Source organism: Rhinichthys klamathensis, unplaced genomic scaffold, assembly GCF_029890125.1.
Source record: "Rhinichthys klamathensis goyatoka isolate OS25496 unplaced genomic scaffold, OSU_Roscu_1.1 h1tg000103l_1, whole genome shotgun sequence".
NCBI classification, from domain to species: Eukaryota; Metazoa; Chordata; class Actinopteri; order Cypriniformes; family Leuciscidae; genus Rhinichthys; species Rhinichthys klamathensis.
The window spans coordinates 872,543-893,751 of record NW_026606642.1 but is presented as its reverse complement, the minus strand read 5'-3'; the positions used below and the strand labels follow the sequence as shown (position 1 = coordinate 893,751).

The 21,209-nt window shown below is 40.1% G+C and overlaps 1 protein-coding gene and 1 long non-coding RNA gene across 2 annotated transcripts in view; one reads left to right on the top strand and one right to left on the bottom strand.

Annotated features, from left to right (window-relative positions):
• Positions 1-21,209, top strand: part of LOC130086893 (uncharacterized) — an 832,515-nt gene that overhangs the window by 485,912 nt on the left and 325,394 nt on the right. The gene's annotated exons all lie outside the window — the stretch shown is intronic.
• LOC130086951 (uncharacterized) lies at positions 10,651-20,909 on the bottom strand. Its single transcript, XR_008807287.1, has 2 exons — positions 20,879-20,909; positions 10,651-10,856 (listed from the first exon to the last, which is right to left on the bottom strand). It is a non-coding gene; the product is annotated as an uncharacterized LOC130086951 (long non-coding RNA).

Sequence of the window (21,209 nt, the reverse complement as noted above, 5' to 3'; positions counted from 1 at the left end):
CCGTGTATTTACACTGATAAACTCCTTCATTAGTAGAGCATCAACTGTGAGCACGAGAGGAGCAGGCTTTGTTGGGTTGTTGCTGTTTGAAACTCCGTTTTTTTTTTATTATTTTTTTTATCTTGACTACCACGAGAGAAATAGACGAATCAAAAATGGCGAGCCCAGCCCAGAGTGACGGTGGATGGTTGTAAGAACGGTGTGGCCAACCGTGGGACCAGCCACCGAGGACACCGGACTAGCTTCGTTCAGACAGGATACAGATAAGAATACATTTACGCTATTAACTCTACCCGGGTAGTAGTAGACTTTATACACAAACGCAAAATGGCCAGGAACTGAACTCTGAACTCAATTTCATACTCCTCAACTTAAAGGAGCATTGAGCTGAAGTGTCAGCTCACACAGGCATTTTCTTTTATTTTATTATTGAAAGAGCTCTTTTTTTGTTTTATTTTCATTCTTTGTACATTACAGCGCTGTGTTTAATGTTGTGTTCCCTGAGGCAATACAACTGTCGACTGTTCAACTCAATACTAACTTTTGTGAGTCACTCAAGGCAGACCACATCCCGGACCTAGGTAGATGTTAGTTGCCCTATTCTGGTATTGGTTAGCACTAGGGGGCGCTACAAATAGTTTCTGTTTTGCAATGTTTGCATCCTCATTGCCAAGATCTTTGACTCCAGATGTATAAGCCCTTGACCTCCCTCTGCCACTGGAAGTTAAAGGACTCCTTGAGGAAGCCAATGACATCCATCCCAGAAAAAAATAACCAATGCTTTTTGAACACTTTTAAGCAAGTCTTTAGGAGGGTCTAGAACAGTAAACTTATGCCCCAACATTGAGGCAATTATGTTATTAATTATGACCAAGCATCTTCCTCTAAAAGAATCCTGCGAAAGTAACCATCTCCATCTCTGAAGTCTACCATTAACACGATCAACTAATCCCTCCAAATTCTTCTTTTCATATTGATCATTCCCAAAGTAAACTCCACGCATTTTGAATCCATCCCTGCCCCATTTACACTGTTCTGGCAATTTTGGAGGTACAAAAATTTGCCAATCACCCAGCAAAAAATATGTATTTTTTCCCAAATAATGCAAGCAGATGAAGTTAACCTGTTAATATCCTCAGATTTTTTTATAACTATCGTTACATCATCCGCATAAGCAGTAAGTTTAATGGGGGCAATTTCAGGGGAATCAGTAAGAGATACACCACATAACTGTTTCCTCAGCATAATTTAAAGCGGCTCTATAGACATCGCATATACAGTAGAAGGCCTGATAGGGGACAACCTTGCCTTATGCCTCTGGTTACTGAAAAAGATCTAGTCAAAGATCCATTAATCTTAAGCATACTATATCACTGTACAGCAGCTTAATACACAAAGTATGGACCAAATCCAAAAGCTTCCCGAGTCTTAAACATGTAGTGGTGGTCTACTCGGTCGAAAGCCTTCTGGTCCAAAGAAAGCTAGCCAATGTCCAACTTGTGTCTTTTTGCAATAGTAATGTCTCTAACCAAGAATAAATTGTCAAAAATTGACCGTTTAGAGATGCAAAACGTTTGATCCACATGGATTATGGTTGCCATATGTTGTTTGAGTTTGTTAGTCAATGTTTTCGACAAGATTTTAAAATCAACACATAACAGTGAAACTGGTCTCCAGTTTTTTAGGCATCCAAGGTCTCCTTTTTTGGGGATCAATGTTAACATTGCTCTCCGGCAACTTAAAGGCAGAGTCCCTCCATTAATGTATCCCAAAAGGACATCATACAAATCTTGGCCCATTAGTTTCCAAAAGGATTTGTAAAATTCCACTGAAAGTCCATCCAACCCAGGAGACTTCCCGAGGCTCAACTCCTGAACAGCCTGTGAAACCTCAGAGAAGGTTAACGGATTGTCAAGCTTTATCCTTTCGTCCTCTGAAATGTTTGGCATATCCTGTAAAAATTGGTCTGTTGTTGAGTCATCACACTGGTCAGAACAATACAAGTCCTTATAAAAAGAAATAGCACGAGACCGAATCTCATGTTGATCAGTTGTCACTCGGCCATTTGGAAGTTTCAATAGATGAAATTGTTTTTGCTCCCTTGGCTTTTTTTCCAAGTCCAAAAAAAAGTGGTGGGAATGTCCATTTCATTAAGTTGGGAAAATCTAGTTCATAAGAAAGCAAATTTTCCTCTTTCTTCCAACAGATTTTTTCAACAGAAGTGAAGTCATCACGAACATTTCTGACGCTTTGTTCAAGGATGCTTTGTTCAATAATCTTCATTTCTTCTTTTAGGCTTCCGATACTTTGTGCAGTATATTGTTGGCAAAAGATCTTTATATGGACTTTGCCAATATCCCACAATTGACTTAATGACTGTTACGACACCTTGGCTCAAGGAGTAGCAACATGAATGGAGAGGCCACACAACGTAATCAAATTTGCACAAATGTGTATTTAATCAGGAAAACAAACATAACTACAATAAAGTATAAGATAAAATATAAAGATACAAAAACAGCAACATCAAGCCTTGGACTGGAGAAGGTGAGAAAGTTAGCATGACAACCAAACAGCAAGATCAATGAGCAGCTCCTCCAGCTTCTTATGAGCAGCATGGCTAATCACCGTCAATTCTCCACACCTGTTTCACACCAATTAACCTGAGGAGACAAATAGTGTTACCTAGAGACAGCTACTGGAGAAAAAAAAGAACTACACCCCATGGTCCATCACAATGACTGGAATCTATTTCTCTCTTCTCTCCAAGATTACCAGAATTGTGATCTTGTAAAAGTCTATTATTGAAATGCCCCTGTGATTTATAGATTTTAGAAGATACAACAGAGACAGATTGTGCCGCCCATTGATTGAATGCGAGACTCCGGTTCCCTTTACAGATGTTTATTAACACCGTAGAACTAAATGTCCGGGTAGACAAAATAAAAGACAACATCAAATATTGCAAACATTACATAAATAGCATGGCTTAGCAGTGTAGCTGATGCTAATAAAGAATACAAAGTAATACTGACCACTTTGGCCTGCTTCTCAATTAACGGCAGAGTCATTTCCCAGAAGCAATCTTCAGTCAAAAAATATGATTCATCAACTTACACACAGTTGTAGCAAACACTAAGAAGCAAGTAGCAATCTTTAGTAATAATAAAGAAACAAACAAGCAGGCAACATCACCGCTACCGGAGCACTTTGGTCTGTGTGTGTAGCTCACGGAGCTACTGGCGCTACTTCCAGTTTTTTAGTCATGTCAAAATAAAAGTACATATTTCCAAATAAATTCAAAACCCGGCTGCATTTACACAGATATTGAAAAATAATGGTGATCAGAGAGAAAAGAAGGAGAAATACAACTATTAAGAAAATTTCTCTTTAACCAAGCACAGGTCCTTCTCAAAAAATTAGCATATTGTGATAAAGTTCATTATTTTCCATAATTTAATGATAAAAATTAAACTTTCATATATTTTAGATTCATTGCACACCAACTGAAATATTTCAGGTCTTTTATTGTTTTAATACTGATGATTTTGGCATACAGCTCATGAAAACCCCAAATTCCTGTCTCAAAAAATTAGCATATCATGAAAAGGGTCTCTAAACGAGCTAATAACCTAATCATCTGAATCAACTAATTAACTCTAAACACCTGCAAATGATTCCTGAGGCTTTTAAAAACTCCCAGCCTGTTTCATTACTCAAAACCGCAATCATGGGTAAGACTGCCGACCTGACTGCTGTCCAGAAGGCCATCATTGACACCCTCAAGCAAGAGGGTAAGACACAGAAAGAAATTTCTGAACAAATAGGCTGTTCCCAGAGTGCTGTATCAAGGCACCTCAGTGGGAAGTCTGTGGGAAGGAAAAAGTGTGGCAAAAAACGCTGCACAACGAGAAGAGGTGACTGGACCCTGAGGAAGATTGTGGAGAAGGACCGATTCCAGCCTTGGGGGACCTGCGGAAGCAGTGGCCTGAGTCTGGAGTAGAAACATCCAGAGCCACCGTGCACAGGCGTGTGCAGGAAATGGGCTACAGGTGCCGCATTCCCCAGGTCAAGCCACTTTTGAACCAGAAACAGCGGCAGAAGCGCCTGACCTGGGCTACAGAGAAGCAGCACTGGACTGTTGCTCAGTTTTGCATGTCATTTGGAAATCAAGGTGCCAGAGTCTGGAGGAAGACTGGATAGAAGGAAATGCCAAAATGCCTGAAGTCCAGTGTCAAGTACCCACAGTCAGTGATGGTCTGGGGTGCCATGTCAGCTGCTGGTGTTAGTGCACTGTGTTTTATCAAGGGCAGGGTCAATGCAGCTAGCTATCAGGAGATTTTGGAGCACTTTATGCTTCCATCTGCTGAAAAGCTTTATGGAGATGAAGATTTCATTTTTCAGCACGACCTGGCACCTGCTCACAGTGCCAAAACCACTGGTAAATGGTTTACTGACCATGGTATTACTGTGCTCAATTGGCCTGCCAACTCTCCTGACCTGAACCCCATAGAGAATCTGTGGGATATTGTGAAGAGAAAGTTGAGAGACGCAAGACCCAACACTCTGGATGAGCTTAAGGCCGCTATCGAAGCATCCTGGGCCTCCATAACACCTCAGCAGTGCCACAGGCTGATTGCCTCCATGCCACGCCGCATTGAAGCAGTCATTTCTGCAAAAGGATTCCCGACCAAGTATTGAGTGCATAACTGAACATAATTATTTGAAGGTTGACTTTTTTTTGTATTAAAAACACTTCGTTTATTGGTCGGATGAAATATGCTAATTTTTTGAGACAGGAATTTTGGGTTTTCATGAGCTGTATGACAAAATCATCAGTATTAAAACAATAAAAGACCTGAAATATTTCAGTTGGTGTGCAATGAATCTAAAATATATGAAAGTTTAATTTTTATCATTACATTATAGAAAAAAATAATGAACTTTATCAAAATATGCTAATTTTTTTGAGAAGGACCTGTATATTGTCAACTGGACATCTTTCTTCCTCAGGCATGGCAGCCCTAGCAAGTCTCCCTCATGTAAACTCGCGCTCGATCGGCCCAAGTCCGGCATCCGACCAGCAGGGAAGGTCATCACGTGTTACTGTCTTTTCTCACGGAAAAGTATTTTTGATTAAATGCAATACATTTTCTCATAATGTATTAACTCGTTCTTTCATCTGACTCCATAAATGAAAAGGTTTTAATATTATCTGTGCATCATTAAATGTGAGCGATGTTTGACTATTGCTTTTTACTCCAATGAAAATAATGTCAAAGTCAGTTAGAATTATCAAATATAACAATTTATTATGTCAGGTAAATGTATTTCATAATCAATTCAAAGATAATCAATACAAAACATAAAATGCTCTAGAACAAAGAGGAAAAATATTTACCCGACATTAGGAAGTACGTGGAGGAACCTGGGTGTGCTCTTTCATACCAATCTTTCATTTGAAAGCCAATTTCAAGTTTCTAGTATCTGTAAAACCGCATTCTTCCATCTTTTAAAAATCCTAAAAATCTCAATTACGTCATATGCTCTCAATGACAAATGCGGAACAGTTAGTAATGCTCTACTGGGTGGTTGCTCTGCATGTTTAATACATAAACTACAGCTGGTCCAAATTGCAGCCGCTAGAGTTCTTACCAGAACCAGGAAATATTATGAAATTTTAAACTATGAAAATTAGCCTGGTTCTGTCAACACTGCATTGGCTCCCTATTAAACATTGTATATATGTTTAAATATTGCTGATTACTTACAAAGCACTAAATGGTTTAGCTCCCCAGTACAGCTCTTAACGCATTAGTCCTTCACGTCTATTGCGATCTCAAAATTCCAGCCAGTTGATAATACCTAGAATATCGAAAATCAACTGCTGGCGGTAGATCCTTTTTCTATTTAGCACCTAAACATTGTAACAGTCTTCCTAACATTGTCCGGGAAGCAGACACAGTCTGTCAGATTAAATCTAGACTAAAAACTCTTTAACCTGGCATACACATTGAACATTATACATTTCTATTATTCAAATCAGTTAAATGATTATTAGGCTGCATAAACTAGGTCAGCCGGTACTGGGAACACTGCCAAAAACACCTGGGGCGAGTTGCATAAACTGCTAAGACTAGTCTTACAAGTTAGTCATCAAATTCTTTTCTTCAATACTGTTCATAACTTTTTAAAGTTGGTTACATAAAAACGTACATTGGCCTAATTTGATACCGAACAGTAAGAATGATTACCCCTAGCTAACTGTTAGTTGGTCATACTAGTTCTTAAGACACTGTCTTAACATAATGGCTATGCAACTGGCCCCTGATGTACTATAGGCTATCATAAGAAGAATGGCATACGCTTATGTTAGTCTTTCTGTTTATTCCGAGGTTAACTATAGACCATAGATCAGATGGTTGACTCGTGCCTGGACACGACCACAACGCTTCCCTGAAGTGTCAGTATAGATTGTGTCAACTAGACTCTCCCCTGTGAAAGCCTCATCGACACGACAGCCATCGGCACTGATCCTCAACAAACCCGTCTCCATACACACATGATGACTCCGGTCTTCAACTAGATGGAACTGGATAATATTCTGAATATTCTGATCCAATCTGAGTTCTGACCTGTAATGCTGCCTGAATCATAATCATACACTGTTCGTTTGTTGGCCAGAGGAGAACTGAGTCTGGTTTCTCACAAGGTTTTTTCAGCCATTCTGTCACTGATGGAGTTTGCCACTGTCGTATTTGTAGCCTTTTATCGCCTTTGGCTTTTGGCTTGCTTAGTTGGAGACATTTTATTTAATATTCAACAATATTATTGATCTGGCTGAATTGACACCATTATATGAGAACTGAACTGAGCTGGATAATGACATCACGGTTTTCTCCAGAGCAGCTATATAAATGAACTTTTTTACAACAAAAATGAACCATCACTGAACCTATACTTAAGCTGGACTGTGACGCAATTTTCTACAAACTGTGTTGCATTATTTTCCTGTAATATTTGTAAAGCTGCTTTGAAGCGCTATAAATAAAGGTGACTTGACATATGTAAGGGGAGGGGAATACTGACTGTTTGACAACCTGTGAGGGTGGGTTAATGTCTATCAGGTGTGCATGTGTATCTGCAAGTCTTCTCTGTTCACAGGTGTGTCCAATATTACTCATGAGCCAGCGGTATAGAGCGATTGGCAGATCCACTGAATAAAAGCCAACAGGCAGCCCTCTCTGGGGCGCTCCTTTACCGCGACAGACGCCCGAAACGCGAAAAGCCCGACTGTCTCCGTGCCTGTGAACCTATGGATGTATGACTCCACGCAGTGGTAACCATCTTGATTGATTCCTGGCAGCTAGAGGCCTACGATATCAACCAATGCGCTCTATTTGTCCTGAGTGAGGAAAGTGGGAATTCTTACTATTTACGAATGAGTGGGCACTGACGTGTATCTGTTTAGAATTTATTTCCCTTCCCGTGAATTGTGTGTGCAACTGCAGACTACCACCTTCTCGCCGTTAGTGGCCCTGTCCCAAATGGCACACTTCATGTAGGCCGTCCCATTCATCATTTTAACGCTCTGAAGTGTGCTCAGCAGCGCCCCCTTTGTACCATTGAAGCGGTCTACCACGAAGCCCGCATAGATGCAGGCTCACACACTTTAACTACCCAGGAATCCTTGCGAAAGGCCAATCAGACAACGGATGGGAGGAGATTTGCTCACGAACAATTGACAATTGGACAATTGGCTGAGAAGAAAATATTTAAGTGTAAGTTTCATTACGGTTTTTATGACCTAGGTGTACATTTTACCAGTTATTACCTACGGTATATACAAACATTATGGTCATCGACCAGTGTTTGATGTCTCAAACATAGGCTAATAATAGCGCGCTGAATAATACTATCGTATTATGATTCATTAAATGAATAGAACCGAATGTCAGGGCTTTACTGAGTCATATGTAAACGTGGTATGAATATTTAAACCTGTATTCATCTGAAACTCACGCACATTTTCATTATGTGTTAAAATTGTACTCTTAGTTCAAATGGAACATTATGTATTATTATGTACAATACATCATATAAATAAATAAGCATGTATTGTCTAATGCCCAGGTTGCATACACAATATCAAAATATAGAACTGTAAAAGCAGGCTGTGTAGCTGACATGGAGATAAGATGTGGGAAAAGCAAATAAATCCTGTTCTCGATCGATGCTAAATAGTAGTATAATATTTGTATATGATATTTGTGATTTTTATCTAATGAAGGGACTGATCAGATGACCTTTCAATTTATTCGGCTTCGTATGGAGAGGGATAAGGCTCGATCGAGTCTGTCCCAAAAATACCTCTCAATGCGCCCTCGTGGACTCGCGCCAAGGGCCCTATAGGGGCCCACCCAGAACAGCAACAACAACTAGCAACTGCCTAGCAATGCCCTAGCAACCACCCAGACTACCCCAGCAACCGCCTATCAACCACCCAGAATACCTTAGTAAATGCCTAGCAACACCACAGCAACCACCCAGAACACCCTAGCAACCGACTAGCAACACCATAGCAACCACCCAGAACACCCTAGCAACATCATAGCAACCACCCAGAACACCCTAGCAACACCATAGCAACCACCCAGAACACCCTAGCAACACCCTAGCAACCACCTGAACAATATAAATAAGCCATATCTCAGCACCAGAACATCGTACACGTATAGGTGTTGTAACATGTGAGGGGCACATTGTAACATGACATACCAGCTTTAACAGCATTATTTTTTAATAATGAAAAATAAAAATAAAATTCATTTGAAAACAAACAGCTATACAACACAGTACAAAAAGTAATAATAATAAATCATTTCTGAACATCGAGTACCAGTCTTTATTCATGTTTTCTCAATAGAATTCATAATAGAATAGATTAGCATAGTTCTAATAGGGGCTCATTGTAACGCAGTGTGACAACATGCAAGTGTTTTCTGCTGGTTAGATCAGCATTAAAAGAACTCTCTCAACTGTTAAATAACTAAGATTAAAAGAATATCAGATTTGTCTAATTTTAAATAAAAACAAAAAACATAGATGCAAAATTAACTCAAGTAAAAAAATTACTTTTGCTATGGTTAAATAAATATTCAGTGATATCTTCCAAAGATTTGTAAATTTTGGCACAGGTTTTTCTCTTAACAGTGTTGATATGGCAACTAGTAAATACACTAAGTTTCGTTTTGTGCCCCACTCTACAACGAAAGTATGTCTATGAATCTCAGTTAAAGACAAACAAAAACGAAACTTAAATCAAAACAACAATAAGCTATACAAACTACAAACAGCAGCAATTACAGCAAAATATACAGTAGTATTATTATTAGCCTTAAAATACAAGGCTATATTGAGTATATTAAGTATGAGTATGACATAGAAGTAATGAAATAACTGAAGAAATAGTATATATAGTATAAATTGTAAAATAATATAGTCAGTCAAATAAAAATAGTAAATAAACTAGTCAGTTGTGAATAGTACAATAATATAAACGTAGGCTATAAGTGGTGTAATAGGCAGAAGAGGAAATGCAGAAAAAAAAGTCTGCCTTTCTTCTGCCTTGTGTTGTCCTGGTTCCACTGGCTAAAATGTGGAAAATATATAAATGAGCCATCATTAGATGTCAAGCAATCCAAACACATGCAGATATGAGTCGGTTTAGCTCTATCTGAAATTCTGTGCTGTCAGTCCTCTGTCTGATCACTACATTTACCTGAAGACTCACTTTACATTAGTTCATAATATAAGCTATAATATAAGCTCAGACTTCATAAGAATCATGTGAACTTTCTATTATCTAAGTCTCAGTTTAATAACTAAACACCGTTATAGAGCTATATAGTTTGACTTTGGTGGCCAAAGCTGTCAACATAATGTTAGCCTATACTGAACAAGTACGACCAAAAACAACTGTTCAGTCTTACCTATGAAAGGTAAAAATCAGGTTTAAATCGTACGGCGGTTTGTAAAACCTCAAAATATGCAGGCAGCTTTTCTTTAGTCCACTTGGCGGCGCCGTGACGTATACGAACCAAATGTATTTTATGCATTTTGTTTGAGCATGTAGACTGCTTTGACTGTTTGACAGGTATACTGTGCTCAGGTATTTGGTTCAAAACGGAAGATTCTGCCATTTTGGATACAGGATTGCGCTTTGCGGTTATTGAAAGCAATAACCAATAAAGACATGGCTCTTTAAGGATAATTTAAATGATCAAGTTAATACTCTGGTAAATATTTAAAAGTGTAAATGTTTCTAAGTCGGGTTTTGTCTCTGTTCGTCGTCTCATATAATAATATCTCTGTTTCGTTGTGCGGCTCAGAAGCGGAGCGCTGAAGAACACTCCGAGAACGAGGACACAGCTCTACACATCATCAACAACCACTCAACTCTACATCAGTATGAAGAGCGCACTTACACTCATTCTTTTGCTGTTATTCTTGACTGGTAAGTGTTTTTGTGTGTGTGTTTTTGTTTTTGTTTGTAGCATAAATTAGTTGCACTTTCGGTTTCTCTCTTCCAAAACCGAAAATTCGCTTTTCGTTTAATTTTTTTAATCAAAACTTTTATTATTACCAGAGTTTAAGTCAAGTCAAGTCACATTTATTTATATAGCGCTTTTCACAATACAGATTGCATCAAAGCAGCTTCACAGTGATAACATGAAAGTAGTACAACACAGTTCAATAATATTGTTGAATATTAAATATCCCCAACTAAGCAAGCCAAAAGCAAGGCGACAGTGGCAAGGAACCAAAACTCCATCAGATTGGATGGAGAAAAAAACCTTGGGAGAACCCAGGCTAGTCAGGGGCCAGTTCTCCTCTGGCTAACAATCATAGGGTTTTAAAGAAGCTTTACAGTAAGTCCATATCAGAGAGTACCTGGAAAAAATACATTTAGTTAATCATGTAATATTTAGGGGATAACATATCGCCGGCGTTGAGTCGTCTCTTCGCAGGCGTTGAGTCGTCTCTTCACAGGCGTTGGCCTTCTCATCACAGGCGTTGGGGCATCCGAAATCCCCGTGAGAGGCAGGATACCAAACTGGAGCCTACGAACGCCATTTTTCTCGGGACAAGCGTCCCGAGATAACAGCAGAAAGGCAGATGGGAAATAATTAGCATAGCTGATGTTCATAATGATTTCCATTACACGGGAGTAGGTGTTAGAAAACCATAATCTCACAACTCTCCGTAACCTAAACTCTCCGCAACCCAAAGTTTAGTGTTCATGCGAATAATGGTAGGGAGAGCGTGGCACAACCTAACACTTTTTGACTTTCTTAGTTTGTGTAAATGTCATGATTCTGCCATCATGTTATTGATTATTCCTAGTCTTGTGGCAGGATCATGACAGAACCAATGTTTTGTGTACAAGCGCATGGCCAATTGTTTGGCCATGGGCTTGTGTTGTCTCGTTACATCACCCCGCCCCCTTGTTATCCCGTCTCGTCATTATTGTCTAGTCAGTTTCACCTGTCCTTGTCATTAGTGTTCCCTTTATAATCCCCTTGTGTTTGCTGTCCTGTGTCGGTTCATTGTTTGATGTAAGTGACATACGTTGTGTGCATCTAGCTGAGTAATTTGTTGGAAGTCTTGTTTAAGAGAAATATTTGTTCCTGTCTTAGTTGTTAGTTTATTGTCTTAGTCTAGTGTATCCTGTCTTGTTTTGCCCCATCGAGGGTTTTGTTTTCTGTTTTTGTCATCAATAAACCCCTGTTTGTATTATTTGCTGTCTGCAATTGGGTTCATCCTTCTGCCACATAACAGTAAATCCACTTCAGAGTATAAATACTCTGTAAATAAATAAATAATACATTTATCTAGTTTTTTTATTTTTTTAATACAATGAATACTTTTTTTCTGGATTTACCCCAAATGAGTGGAAGTGAAATGTAACAACATGCAAAATATAGTTGTGGTACATTGTAACAAGAAGACAGCTTAAAATGTTTTCTGATCTGATAATAAAAAATATATATATTCAAGACAAACTAAAATATTTTGTCAATAAAATACAATTACCGAAGTAACGTGTTCGTATAAAATAATGTATAAAGAAATAAAGTAATTTTACAATATAGTAATTTTTTGACAAGTTTAACAACAAACACATTGCAAAACACTGCTGTACAGCAAAACACTGTACAGCAAAGTTCAAAACATAATTGTTTTATAATAATTATAATAATAAAAACACATTGACTCGTCTTTATTCATGTTTTCTCAATAGAATTCATAAAAGTACAGAATAGAATAGCATAGTTCTAATAGGGGCTCATTGTAACGCTGTGTGATAACGTGTGACAACATGCCCCGCCTGGATGGGAGATTTTTTTTTTTTTTTTTCAAATCTTTTGTGCTCCCTCGCAAAGTTATTTGCGTTCCCACGCAAAATCTGTTGTGAGCTCGGACAGACACTTCCTGTTTAATGTCCCGCTGGCAGTGCTTCAGAGCTCCGTACGTTAATGGAGCGTTTCATAGTGTTTGAACTTGGACTCCAATATAAAGAAATGCGGTCAGTGCTTAACTCAAGGAGTTCAGTGAAGTTGGCAGTATATTCAAATAGGCTATTCGAACTTCCCGGATCTGCTCCTGACAGCAGATTCTGGGTCTTCTTAGCGCTTATTTATGATACAACTTTTGTAAGCTTCATGTTAACTGAACAAATCAGACACACTTTTGGCAGAGATCTAACATCCTTGCATTATTCAGCCTGGTGCACTCTTACAGTACTCCTGTTTTCACCTGGTATTAAGATGAGTTTAAGTCAATCGCATCACAAGGGAGACACATACTCATTTACACCTGAAGCCTGTTGCCATATTTAAACCATATGATAGTACTGAGTCAGCTCTCATGAGTCACACAAGATTTGCTCTTATGATCCGATCGTGGTTATATCTCTCTATTAGTGTTACTCGATCTTAGTGCTATTTGACACTATCGACCACAACATTAAATAGACTTGTTCTAGTTCCTCCAGAGAGGGGCTATCAAGAGCCAGCCCAGTCTCATCCCAAGACGTCATTTGACTGACGCTTTTGACCATACGTCAACATCCGACGTTTTAGGGTACCCTTTAACGTCAGTTAGATGACGCTATCTAATCCTAACCCTACCCCAGACCTAAACCTACCCGCGTCAGTTAGATGACGCCGTAGGATCGTCATCTAACTGACGTTAAAGGGTACCCTAAAATGTTGGATGTTGACGTATGGTCAAAAGCGTCAGTCATATGACGTCTTGGGATGAGACTGTGTTACAAGAGCAATGCACACTTGCTCTCCCTGATCTGTTCGGTGACCTTGAGGTAGCATCGTGACCGGAGGGAAGGCATACAGTGGGCGCCTTGGCCACTGGTTCTGGGCCAGCGCGTCCCTGTCTTTGGAGAAAAATGCTTGGCAATGAGCGTTGGTTTCTGTGGCAAGGAGGTCGACCTCTGCCTCGCCGAAGATGCTCAATATCAGCTGAATCGTTTGCGGGTGAAGAGACCATTCCCCCAGGAGGACATTGACTCTGGATAGCATATCCGCACCCTGCTTCAGAATGCCTGGCACGTGGGCTGCTCTCAGCGAGCATAGGTGTTGCTGAGCCCATAGCAAGAGGTGTTCGGCCATGGTGTGCAGGTTGCTCGACCTGAGCCCACCATGGCGATTTATATAGGAAACCACTGACATGTTGTCCGACCGGACCAAGACGTGGTGACCTGTTATGTATGGGAGGAAAGCTTTTAGGAGGAGCCAGGATCTGTGAGTTATTAACTGCGCCTCCGATTGGGCTATAACCAGCCAATCGTCGAGGTAATTCAACATTCGCACTCCCCGTTGTCTCAGGGGGGTGAGGGCTGCGTTCATGCACTTCGTAAACGTAAGGGGTGCTAGAGATAGACCGAATGGTAGGACTGTGTACTGATAAGCCTGCCCCTCGAAGGTGAATATAAAGAATGGTCTGTGATGGGGTGTTATCTGAATGTGAAAAAAAAGCATATTTCCACTGAGAAAAAACAACCCCCTGGGCGAATCTGCGCGACGATTTGTTTGGTTGTCAGCATTCTGAACGGGCACGTCATAAGCGCTTTGTTCAGGTGACTGAGATCTAGGATGGAGGATCAAATAAACAGTTGAAAATAAAAAAGTGCAGTTCAAATGTTACTCCCGCTCGTATTGGGACAGCCTTCATCGCGCCGTGGTGACGCAATCGTCCTTCAAATGCGGCCTTCGAAGGGTGCAGCCTTTGAATTTGAACATTCTTCGTCGCGCCGCTGTGACGCAATCGGCCTTCAAATACTGCCTTCGGAAGATGCAGCCTTCACATTGGGACACAGCTACAGTGAGCTCTGTCTCTCCTCTTCCTGATTTGCGTCAGTTATGATCTCAACGCTCTTTTATTCGCTGTACAGCTGTCAATCAACTCGCGTGATTCAACCTGACAATAATCCTGCCCTTCATGACGCTGTCCTTTACACTTCCTCGTCCTGTGCTCCGTGAAAATATTTCATCATTGGACTCACGCTAGGATTGATATGGTAAAATCGTCATCATTGTTCGTTACTGTGTTTAGTTTACGGTGTAGGAAGCCTCGGGACACGCAGAGCTGACGTTATGGCGGTAATGGGCGTTTTTATTTTCGACACGCGCGCTATACGCGGTAAACCATATACACGGTAAACCAATCACAATAGACGGAGCTCTCTGGCCAATCAGAGCAGAATAGCTTGTGAAAAGGGGAGATTTAGAGAGATTGATTGATCTGACGCCTCGTTTGAGAATCATTGAAAATGTGGTGATGAGCAAATGTATATTATTAGAAAATAAAACAGTTTTTTGACCTTTGATGCGTGTTAACCTGTTGTAGGAGACTCCAAAACAACATTAGGAAACTTTAAAATAGCATAATAGGGGCACTTTAAAGTAGACTCCAACTTAATGTGGACTGCAGGCTGCAGCAAGTATGAGCTTTATTAGGCAAGACTGAATGATCTTAAGTTTCATCTCTGACTATTTCTGTATGTTTTTCAGGTGTGTTTGGTGATGATGTGGAGTCAGTATTTGTGATGGAGGGAGATTCAGTCACTCTAAACACTGATACAATAATACAGAGCAATGAAATGATTGAATGGAAGTTCAGAGATGTTTCTATTGCTAGAATCAATAGAGGGTCCAGTAAGATCTCAGTAAAGGTTCAAACTGATGGAGCATTCAAAGACAGACTGCAGCTGGACAATCAGACTGGAGTTCTCAAAATCATGAAGATCAGAATCACAGACTCTGGACCCTTTACACTTGATATCAGCAGGACTGAAGGATCTTCATCAAAGACATTCAATCTCAGTAAGTTTTTTTGTTTGTTTGTTTCTTAATAATTGGATTAAATTATTTATCATTATAATTCTCTGAAATTTTAATTGTTAAAAATTGACAATTTTACTGGCAATTTGCCTTTTATTGTTTATTAAGCATTCCATTTCCAAATTAAAACTGTTATTTGGAAAAACAAAAGATTACAGATTGTTTAAATTCTGTGGTAACTTGATTACATTTGTTCAGTCACTAGTTGAAAGTGAAAGATTATGTGTATTTTCAGTCATCTTTAGTCAGATGGATTTACATTGTGTCTGCCTCAGATGCAGTCAACTCACTCTGTGTCTGTGAAGGTGTGGGCCCATACAGACTTAAGACAATAGAAACTGATGGGTGTGAATGAAAAAGAAACATTGCTAGGAGTATTGCAGTCTACATCAATCTCCTGTGGGAGGTCCTAACAGTTTTCCTTTGTATGTAGCCCTTTTGTCTTCATGTATAAAGTTCTGTCACCCAGACAGAACTTTGGGTTAAGATTATTGAAGGACGAAATGCTAACATTGCTGCTGAAGGACTGCTACACTACAAACCTTAAATTCTTCTCCCCACACAAACTCTGGTCAAACTTACTTTTATGAATTAGAGAAATCTAAAATTTTGGCGATCCCAAACTTATACCAATAGCCGCGTTTCCACTGCCGGGCCAAGCCGTGCTAGTGCGTGCCAGGGCCAGTCGTGTTTCCACTGTCACTTCCAGGGCTTGATCGGGGCTTACTTTGGGCCAACGGCCAGGATTTCTGGCCTGTCGAATACCTTGGGCCAAAGCGGGCCAGCTCAGGCTAGAGGCGTGGGCAAGGTAAAAGACGGAGTTTATCGGTGTTTGGGAAAGTTATGGTCTGCGGCAAGATGCACATTTAACTTTTTTTATATCGCGCAAAATAATCGCTGCTCGAAATGGAGAATCGCCTGTACTGGTCTGTCGAAGATACCAAAGCTCTTCTGAACAGTTGGGCAGAAGAAAGCAGTTGAAAACGTCAATTTGACGGCGTGAGCAGAAACGAGGACGTTATAAAATACATCGATGCTGAACTTTCTAAGCTAAGAATTCAGCGAGCAACGCTTCAAGTTCGTGAAAAAATAAAAAAGTTGCGGGCGCAGTATTGTACAGGCGATTAAAACGCACAATGGACAAAGCGGAGCCCAGAGAAGGAACTTTCCATGGTTCGACTTAATGGATGGTGTGCTGGGTCACCGCCCCTCTGTTAGTGGCGACTCGCGAGACAAGTCGGGACACTATTGCAGCCACGGCCGGTGAGTTAATATACACAAGCTATCTTCCTAACTTAAAAAAATAAAATAAATTCATAATACCCGCTGAAATGGGTTGGGTTGTATGACGTTTGATCCAGAAAGGCGTGTTAGGGGCGGGGTTTAGGGCAGCGCTGCGGGGCTACTGGCCCGGCAGTGGAAACGCAAGCCCGGTGCTTAAGGCCTGAGGCCACTGGCCCAGCTCGGCTCGCTGTTAGCCCTGGCCCGACAGTGGAAACGCGGCTAATGTGCCTGTGGGTCTCACAGCAAGATAGACTTGTGTAAGGACCACCCATTGGTCCAAAGACGGAATCCAACGGCCTGGGCGAAGGGATAATGCGTGTATGTCTTTTCAGCGCTCCAGTGAAGTTCACTTAATTTATTAGAATTTAGTTTCAATATTACTTTAGCTCTATGCTTCATCTGAGTCCAATTTTGACTGATAATCCAATTTAGATTGTGTTTCTTATTAGAAAATAATCATAAATATTGATTATGATTTAATTTAGATCTTTGATTATTCTGAGTATCCCATAGCCTACTATCAATTATTCATTCATTAAGGGACCCAATGGCGCACAGAGTCACACGCTTCAGGTTTACGTGGATCTCACCGACACAGTATTGCCAGTCTGATCTTGGTCAGAGGGTGCAGGGTTTGCTAATACCTCTTAAGTCGGCTGCCTATTGCTCACTCATACAAAAAACTGTAGTTTATTTAGCCACTTCCATACAACTTGCCAATTCAGTCATATACAGAATAGGGGTGGGCGATATGAGCAAAAATTCATATCACGATATTTTTCACTGTCTGGACGATATCAATATTATATCGCGATATGAGAAAAAAAAAATTGGAATCACATTTTAGTACACCTTAGTTAAATTACAGGCAAGATATGTATTTTAACAATAGATAACTAGAAAAAGGTGAGGCATTTCATTCGACATAGACCTGAAATGTTTTTTTTTTTTTTTTTTTTTTTTTAAGTGCAAACGTGCAACATGAGGTAGGCCTGAATGCACTTGTTATGTCTTTCCACTTTTTGCTCGTCTTGTCATAATGAGAACCGGCAGCGAATGAAGACTTTATTGATTTCTGAGTGAGAGCCGTCTTCGGGTGTGCTCTGTCTCCGGGAATATCTGTTGTTATAGTTTTGCTTTTTTAAATTAGTTTTTATTTTAATATCGTTTTCAATTTTGCTTTAAATTTCAGTTTAGTTTTAGCTAGTTTCATTAATGGTTTTGTTAGTTTTTATTTTGCAAACACATTTCTATATAGTTTTTATTTTATTTAGTTTCAGCTTTAGTAAATAGTTTAGCTTTAGCAGAGCGAGCAGAACACTTCCAGTGTAGACCAAAGCGAGACGTTTAATTTAAGTTTAATGTTTGCACAGATTACAGTTAACTCTTGTGCAGACATCTTAATAATAAAAATAAAATAATGGTTTGAGATTGAACAAAGCACCAAATAAATAGAACTTAAAAGTATACAAGAAAAAAAACAATGAAAATGTTCATACAAACTAATTCATTAGTGTAAGGAGACAGAATAAAGGCCTACAGTTTGTACAGTATAAAACCCATTACGTCTATGGAGAGTCCCCACAAAGATAGTGGACCAGTGTGTGTGTATGCGCGCGCTTATATGTGTGTCGTGTGTATGCGCATGCTTATGTGTGTGTCGTGTCCTGTTATTCATAGCCTAACGTTACATTGCGGGGAAATGTCTCCACGTGGATAATATTATTAGCAGTAAATGTTTTGTAAAAACAAAGATAATAATAGCAGCTTTCAGCCTTTCAACCTTCATGAAAACATGACATCTCAAACATACAGTAGCCTAGAACTTTAACGTTTGTTTGTGCTTGACGAACTCGTTTTGGTGTTGCACCCGCGTCTCGCAAATGAAACGGCATTCTAAAAATGCTGCGCTCAAGTTAAAAGTCAAACTTGCGTCTCATTACCTTGTTATTTCCCATTCCACCGCAAAAGATGCATCCTTTATGAACAGCCGCTCAGCACTAGCGATGTGTTCTACGTTACGGTCCTTCATTGAACGCGTCACAGGACAGCGGTTAATCGCCTCAGCAACTTCACGCGTATGAAGCGCCAAATCAGCCATTTCCTTAAACAGCGTATTCGATTCTGTATCGTCATTAGTGTTAACAGTTGTAAAGAGTACCAAATTGAACAAAACAATATAACTGCAAAATTTGAATTTATGAATACGGTATCCTCGGTATCGCAAAATCCATATCATGGCACAACATAATACCGGTATTCACGTTCATACCGGTATAGCGCCCACCCCTAATACAGAAATCAAAAGGTCTTCAGATGACGTGCCTACTGCTCCATTCATATGCGCCTTTAGTTTGACCTATCCTGGACACAGAGCTGCGGTAGCACCAGCCTCCTCATAATCTACTAAAATAATGATTTCAGAATACTTCAGAATAAATCAAGATGTAACATTTATTTGTCAGGTAAAAATTTATCATGCCAATTACACAAGCAATTAACAGCCAATTCAGAAATAATAAATACATGACATCAATTACTCAAAGATGATTCTAAAAGTAAGCAATGCATTCCTGACAGAGACACACAGTAGTGTGTGAGTGTAAGCAATGCATTCCTGACAGAGACACACAGTAGTGTGTGAGTGTAAGCAATGCATTACTGACAGAGACACACAGTAGTGTGTGAGTGCTTTCCACCGGGAAAACACTGACACAGCACTGTATGGGGGTTTTCCTGGTTACAGGTTCCCCCCGACTGCTCTGTTACCTAGCCTTAAATACCCAGACCAGAACAAAAGGGTTGTACCAATATTTTTCAGAGTTTGTTTTAGGTCAATTCCTGCCCAATTCCTTCTCACGTCCTGCCGAACGCTGGATGAACTCTGCTACACAAGTTTATTAATAAACAATTCAAATGTTTCACTTTTGCCGTTCTTTGTGGCAAGCTTTATTTCAGGTGTTGCGTGACATCTCTGCGCCCTCTGAAGCAGGCAGAAATCATGGGTAAACATCGGTGTGGCTTTCAGTGTGGAAGGGTCTAATGAGGGGAAAATGTTTTCAAAGTGACGCCGAAGTTGCCTGTTTTCTGCTAGACAGGAAAGGTATTCCAACTTTAGCGATGCAAATGAAAACTGTTGTTTGATAATATTAGCTATAGACACCGTGAGAAGTGACTTTTCCCTTGTCAGTGGTGTAAAATATGTCGTTGGATTGTTTCATGTAACTTAGTTCTTCTCCCTCGCTGTGTTATGGCTTTGCTATATGAGGATAAACGTGCTGGTTACATTCATGAGACAATCAGCTGATTAGTACTATTGACCGTAAAACAGTAACGTTAGCCTACAGCATAACAGCTCATATTAGCCAGCTAAACTTTTACTACCCTTTTTGAAAAAATATGTAGTTGGATAGTTTCATGTGGTTATTCTCCCTCACTGTGTTATGGGTTTGCTAGGGAGAAATGTGCTGGTTACGTTCATGAGACAATCAGCTGATTAGTATTATTGACCGTAAAACATTAAAACAGTAAAGGATTACAGTACAGTAATGTATTACAGTCGTATGCGACTGTTTCATGTAGCTCTTCATTTATTGATCCTGCTGTTGTTTCTCCAGCATTGCTTGACTTGCTACTCTCTGCTGTCTCAGACGACGACATCTTTTGTCCTACGTTTGCACCGTAGCTTCTCATTCGTGTTTGCAAAGGGAGGGATAAGCCGTGAGTGACTGGCTGTTTGCAATTCGCAAACCACAACACTAGATGTCACTAAAATCTACACACTGCACCTTTATTCTGCATTGCTATTTGTACGCGTTGTGAATAAGGAGGCCAATTCGTTTTTTGTTGTTGTTTTTTTTATCACTTTTACTCACGACATGCTACCTGACAACAGGATTCCATTCATTATGCTAAGCTAAGCTAGCGGCTGCGCTGCCAGACGAAGACAATGCATGCACTGAGACAAAAATGCATTTGCCCACCTATCTAAATGTTGGGGAGACGGTGAATAACCCCAATTTAAAAAAAACGGTGGAGTGTTCCTTTAAATATAAAAAATAAATGTCCCCAACTAAGCAAGCCAAAAGCCAATGGCGACAAAGGCGACGAAAGGTGAAAAAGGCAACAGTGGCAAGGAACCAAAACTCCAGTGACAGAATGGAGAAAAAAACCTTGGGAGAACCCAGGCTCAGTCGGGGGCCGGAACTTTCACAATATTTATCCAGTTCCATCTGGTTGGGGGTCGGAGTCACGCCGGTATGGAGACGAGTTTGTTGAGGTGTCCATGAGGCCTTCAAAAGGCTGATGAGGCTGGCACTTCAGGGATGCATTGTCGTCGTGTCCATGTGATGGTCCTTCATCAGATCTCGATATGACCTGGATCCGGCAAATTGCGGTAAACCTCGGGATAAACAGAGAGACTAATATTAGCGTAGACACCATCCTTCTTATGATGTACCAAGTACGTCAGGATTTGTGGGAAGTGTTCCGGTTCCGGCTGAT